Raw genomic sequence first — 6,898 nt, 5'->3', positions numbered from 1 at the left:
AGTAATTGCTGACTGGCGTGTGCCCATGATGACTTCAGTGCAGTTCTGAGAAGGGGTGGACGAGGCTTGGGTGTTGGGTAGCCTCCCAGAAAGTGGTTGGTGTTTAAGGGTGCTGGCCCTTCCTCTGGCCTCACGCACTGAACCCAGCTGGTTCATGCATGACTTGGCCACTAGGGGAGTTTTCTGGAAGCGTATTTTATGTCATGGGATGAAGCCTACACATGCAAGAAATCTCCATTTCAATCCGCGAATACAGGACACTGCCTGGTCTGAAACCAACCAACAAGCAAACGGACGAGTTGGACGACTGTGGTAGAGAAAGGCATCCACTCTGTAGCGAAGGCTCAGCCTCAGCAGATGAGACACCGCACAGTTACTTTCTTTTTTTTTCTTTTTCTTTTTTATTAACGCTTATTTATTTTTGAGACAGAGAGACAGAGCTTAAACGGGGGGAGGGTCAGAGAGAGAGGGAGACACAGAACTGGAAGCAGGCTCCAGGCTCTGAGCCGTCAGCCCAGAGCCCGATGCGGGGCTCAAACTCACGGACCACGAGATCGTGACCTGAGCTGAAGTCGGACACTTAACTGACTGAGCCACCCAGGCGCCCCGACAGTTGCTTTCCTGTCTGATCTTTGTCATCCCTGCTGAAAAGGGTCTGTAGAAGATGTGGCTCAGATATATATGGAGTTTAATTGCTTCAAATTATGTGGACATCTAAAATTAACACTAGCCTTGGTATTGATGTTCAGAGTTTGGAATATGTTTAATTGGGCTCCTCTGTATCTACTGGTCATAGATAATCTATGTTTGTAGGTACACAAATCCAGCATTTATCTGGGGTATGTAGGCCATCAGCAAGTTGTAGTGAAGTTTGCTCATACAGTTTACGAGGCCGATGTTGGGAGACCGGGCTTACCCCTTAGGAAGCTTATAATTCCGTACGATGGTAGTTGTAATCTTTCCTGGAAAATATCTTAATCCCCGTGACATCATACTGTGAAAGAAGCTGTGTTATGTGACTCATTTCTCAAACGTTAATTTAAGAAATCTTTGTCACATGCCTGTTGTGATCCAGGCAGTCCTGTAGATGTCAGGGACAGAGTAGCGAGTGGAGACAGACCAAGTTCCTGCTCTCACGGACCTTGCACTTCCCGGGAGGGGAAGACAGAAGCTGGTAACGTAAAAGGAGTCCGTGCTAGTTAGGGCTGGCAAGTGCTGTGAAGTGTGTGGGGAGCAGGGCACAAGGAGAAACCCCCCATGTGACCCAGGGCCTTTGAACAGAGACCTGATGCAGTGAGTGAGCAAACCTTGGAGGTGGCTGAGGGAAAGAACATTCTAGAAGGAGCCATAAACGCCAAGTCCTTGAAGTAAAGGTGTGCTTGACGTCTTCAGGGAACTTCTGTTGTTCGCCTACCGTACACACTGTCTGCTTAGGTAGGTTTTTAACTTCACCACAGGGTTCAAGGAGCAATAAATTGCTTTCCCAACCAGATTTATGCCAGATTGAGGGCTGAAACCATATCCTAAATGTGCCTTGTGCTTTTGTGTTGTTTAGCCTGATGGTGACCCCATAACAAGTGCACAACAAACACATTAAAATTTATGGACCCCGTGATTAAAATGTTAAAATTAACCGTAATGTAATGGATATGTAGTTGATACGGAACATTTTTCAAGGAAAAGAAAAATCTCTTGCTACCTCAACCTTTCTTTCTCAGTTTCCTGTCTGTGGAGATTTTTTTTTTTTTTCAACGTTTTTTATTTATTTTTGGGACAGAGAGAGACAGAGCATGAATGGGGGAGGGGCAGAGAGAGAGGGAGACACAGAATCGGAAACAGGCTCCAGGCTCCGAGCCATCAGCCCAGAGCCTGACGTGGGGCTCGAACTCACGGACCGTGAGATCGTGACCTGGCTGAAGTCGGACGCTTAACCGACTGCGCCACCCAGGCGCCCCATGTCTGTGGAGATTTTATGCAGGCTCATCAGGCTCAAATTAGTAATTGGGCACTGTCCCAGGAAATGGTCCAATACTGGATATTTGATAACATTTTTTCTTACTATAGAGTGTCCACAAGATCAAGGTTCTGTCCTCAGAGTCTACAGGTAAGTGGAGTCAAGGGGGCAATTACAGCTTCCCCGTGTAGCACAGCGATGCACAGGAAGTGTTTTGGAAGTCAATTTTGAGTTCACGGTCATCTTTATTGAAGGTACAATTTATGCCGGAGGTGTGATCCGAAATTAATTCATACAATGAGTGAAGGAAAAGCTTTTCATGTATATTTGGGGACTTTGGGTTTAGAGGAAGCCGGTGCTAAATCACTGGAAAGGGAAAGAATCCTTATGTGAATATCCCAGCCCTAGCTGATGTAGAAACAGACTGAGCATGTGTGTGTGTGTTTCTCTGTGTTACATGGTTTTAATGGGGAGAGGAACATTCCGGAGGGCGGTAAGTGCAAAGATCCTGAGGCACAAGGCTTCTTGCAATGATCAGTGAGAGTCAAGAAGGTCACTGTATTGTATTCCCACAGCACGTACTGTGCAGATCTCTTTGCTGCAGCTGGACTTTGATTGAAGAGGGGACAAAACTGAGTTCCCGGCCTCACACTTGGTGATGTGTTGTGATATCCCGAGAATGGAGGAAACACGGAGGGGGCCGATAGGAGGCGGGGAGTACAAGGAAAGGGAAGGGGCGTCTTCTGCTGACTTAGTTCGAGTTTCTCTAACTGTGGCCTCTGAGGCAGGGATTTGAATGCAAGTGGTTTATTTGAGGGGGCCCTAATAAGCCTCATGAAGGAGGAGGCCAGTAAGTCAAACAGGCTCCATAATTTGCATGGCCCAGTGCAAGCCGAAAATGCCGAATCCCTTGTTCAAAAGTGATGAAAAAATTCAAGACAATCACAGCAGAGCCTTAGGCCAACCTTAAGGGGGACCTACTAAGTGACGGGCTCTGTGCACCCATGGGGTGCCCCGTGAAGAAGCTGGGTCCTGTGTGTACCAGGGATTGTGTAGGGATGTGTCCACCAGCATGCATCTGCCAGGGCTTCATCTCACGGGGGACCCTGAGTGCACATACCTCAGGGCGGTCCCCGGAGGCAGGGGTGTTCATTCACAACTCCCCTGCCCATCGGTGGGGGCTGTCTTGGGGTGCCTTCACCCCCTCATGTTTCTGGCCTGCCCTGTGTATATAGGCTAAGCACTCTGCATGGAGGAGTGTCTTCTGATAGACAGACAGACAGACACACAGATGCGGGAGTAGATCTTGCTTGTGGGTTGTCTGTGACGATCTCCAGGGCAGCTTGTGGCTGGGCATCGAAAGCACCTGCTGTGTAGACGCGGTTTTGCATGGGACGTGCGGGGATGCAGAGACCACGTCCCCGCTCCCCCGGCGGGCAGGACTCAGGCCGTGCTCACGGAGATGGTCCAGCACCGGCGGGCAGCCCAGGATGGGTCTGGGGACGTGCAGCCCGAGGATGGCCTGTCCTTGGAGTCCAGGCTGCCATGGATGGGGCGTGGGGGGACCGAACTGAAGTGAGGACACTTCTGTACACAAGCCCAACACTGTGAGAAGGAACCAGACTGTTGCAGTCAGAGTCCCTCAGGCAGTGAGCACTCTTGGGGTGCAGCGAGTGCTCTGGGGGCTGTGAAAAGTGCCCCCGAATTTCATTAAACACAGAACCATCACTTGATAGTATTTTAGAGTCCGTAGGAAATCTGACCCAATATTCTCATGCATCCACGTTCTTACTCATGAGAATATCTTGGCCTCAGTCTCTTGTGCTTCCTCATGGGAGAGGGGGGGGGAATGTTGTCTCCGGACCCCCCTGGGGTCGAGGAAGAGCTCTGTGTTTGCCATGATTCCCTTTCTGGGGCTCTCAGGAAGACCAGATTCCCAGGCTTCCCTCCTGGCTGGGCTGGAGCCGCGTGGCTGAGTTCGGGCAGGTGGGGACTTGAGTGGCAGCCACGCGTCCCTTGCAGCTGAGGCGCGTAAGAGCAGGTGCGTGGCCATCCCCTCTCTCCCTTCCATTCTCCTGCGGGCCTTTCGCAGCATTCCTTCTCATGTGGGATCCTTATGCGGGCCACCGGGTCCTCGATATCTAGACTGTACCGCATCTTTTTATCAGTATCAGAATCCGTACGTATGCTTTCTATACACAAAACTGTTCAGCAGATGCCCCCTGAGTGCCTCCCGTGTGCCAGGCACTGCTCTGGGCCGTGGACAGACCACCCTAGCTCCCCTGGAACTCACGTTCAGGTGGGGGCAAGCAGCAACGAGCAGACGAACAACAGCGGACAATTAAAGGCAATGAGCGGTGCTTGGAAAGAGAAAAGACGAGTCACGGAGATAGAGTTCGGACTGATTTAGAAGACCCCAGGGAGGAGACAACATTTGAATTTAGATCTGAGTGGGGAGCAGGGCAGAGCGAGCCAGGTGCAGGCAGGTGGAAATGGCATTTGCACATCCGAAGGCTGGGATGAGGCCAGCGTGACTTGCAGCGTGGGTGCAAAGAAAGGAGTCCGGATGACCTCGGCCTCTCGAGTTTGAGCCCCTGGGCAGGTTGTGGGGCTGACTATGGAGGTGGGGAATATTGGGGGACAATGTTGAAAGTCAAGGAGTCGGGGGGCTTCAGCTGGGAAGAAGGGGGGGCGGCCGATGGTCCTCTTGATGGAATCCCCATTAGGACTAATTAGTCTTGTATGTTTAATAAGTGTTTGTAGGTCTGTCATTGGTAATTAGCCAAATATGTGATTGAAATACAATTTTGAAAAAATGGGATGTTTGCTTTGGCGAGAGAACATTCTGTGCTATCTCAGGACAAAATTCTATTCTAGAGCAACATTTAAGTTTTTCTAAAATCTAAAGATTTAGGAAAAAGTCTCCATTTTTCTTGGAGGCAACTGTGTGATGAGTAAACTCTTACGTGTGTGTTTGTGCGATTGATGGGCAAGTTACACATCCAAAGTGGCTAGTTTAAAATATAGCCCACAGCCATTATCCAGGAGGGCTCACCGCTTGGCTTCCGGTGTGAATTTACAACCGCTTAGTGTACCTAACGAAATGGAGCAATTTTTTGAATTAATTTGTGTATGAAAATACACGATAGCCTGAAAATGAGATAGTCCTCCTCTTAATCTTGGGTTACTCTTTCCTAGCTAGCAGCTTAAATTCGGTAAGGCTGTGAAAACAGGACTAGGGAACGTAGGTGGTAACCAAGCCCATGACCTGCCCCGGCCGGACGAGTGAGGACATTGTGGGCGTGGTCTCAGATTTGTTTTCTGCCACCTGCTTTCAGCCTCTCCAGGGGAAGACGGTTGGGGAGAAGGTTCCTCTGGAGAGTGGTCAGGCACCGGAGGGGCAGTGGAGGCCCCTGGGACAACTTGAGGCATGTCCCTCGCCAGTGGCACCATCATGGCCCAGGGTCCCAAATCACATTGGCCGCTTATCCTCTAAAACCTGTCTTGGGGCATCTCTCTCTCGGATCACCGTTCCATGCTAATTCCTGGTGCTAATTATAAAACACCCAGTACTCCAACTAATAGAAAGAAAGCCGTCAAGAATCTTTCAAGACATTTCATAGAATTTATGTATCCACCATCAACCTTTGACTCGATAGACAGAAATTGTTAATTGGGCAATTTGAATGATCTTAATATTGATTTAAGCTTTTAAATGGTTTTTTAGACGTTTTATCCTAATGCCATCATGAGAACCAGGAGGGCAAAAATGATATTCTAATTTATCAAATCTCCACCTTAAATGGCGTAAACCAGTGTTGAGACCTAGCCCCTTTATAAAATCTAACGTGTCCTCTGATATTTGTACACTTTTTTTAAAAGAGAAATTGAGTGTTTTTCCTGTGTGCTGATGAGCGTGACTCTACATTCGTGTTTCTGGAGTGGGATCAAGAAGTCCTTGATTCAGCAAATCAGGGCCAAAAGAATCATCTACGTTGCAATTTTGCCCAAACGCGAATAGTCATTTTTGGTGGGTTTCCTTTGGCACTTAGATGGATGACATCAGATCCTTCTATTAAAATAAATAAAGGTACGTATTCAGCGGTTAATTTTGTACTGCTCTGTTGGTACGTGTAACACACGAGGGATAGTGAACGTCTACAGTGCAGTAGGCAGGAACTTGGTATTAGGAGGTGAAGGAATTGGATTTGGCTCATCTGGCAGAACTCTGTGGCCTCAGGACACTACTTTTGCTGTCACAAATACTGGATCTGAGCATCTCCCGCTTGTCACCTCCCTCCATTATGGCCGGTGTACAAGGGGGATTCCTTTGCCTTTTCAATAAGACAGTCTCTGCTATCTGCGTGGCCCAACTTCCCTCAGCCGTGACAGTCTTCCCTGTGGCTCTCGCAGGAGGCCCGATGGAACCGATGACGTGAACGGTGTGGTTGAGGGACTAGGTCCCAACGTTCTTTCCAGTTTTAAACATATTCAAGGCCATGTGACCTGGACCATATCATCGGGACCTTTAGAGAAATAAAGGCACACACTCGTGCTTCTGTGTTATGCCCATAAGGCCAAGAAAGAAACAGCCACATGTAGCTTGAATGTGCATTTTAAATAAAACTTCCATTGATGGCAGAGTTCAGAATCACATTGCTCAGGACCAGGGAAAACTCTGTCTTCGTGTGAGCTGGTGTATTTACTTCAAATAAGGATGATGCAACCTAACTTTGCCTTGACTTCCAGCAAGTCTGCCTGCCTATTAGTCCATCCATCCATCCATCCATCCATCCATCCATCCATCTATCCGTCCATCCGTCCATCCATCCATCCATCCATCCATCCATCCATCCATCTATCCGTCCATCCGTCCATCCATCCATCCATCCATCCATCCATCCATCCATCTATCCGTCCATCCATCCATCCACCCATCCACCC

Source organism: Panthera uncia, chromosome A2 (assembly GCF_023721935.1).
Source record: "Panthera uncia isolate 11264 chromosome A2, Puncia_PCG_1.0, whole genome shotgun sequence".
Taxonomy (NCBI): Eukaryota; Metazoa; Chordata; class Mammalia; order Carnivora; family Felidae; genus Panthera; species Panthera uncia.
The sequence above is the reverse complement of the archived record's forward strand: the minus strand, read 5'-3'. Positions refer to the sequence as shown.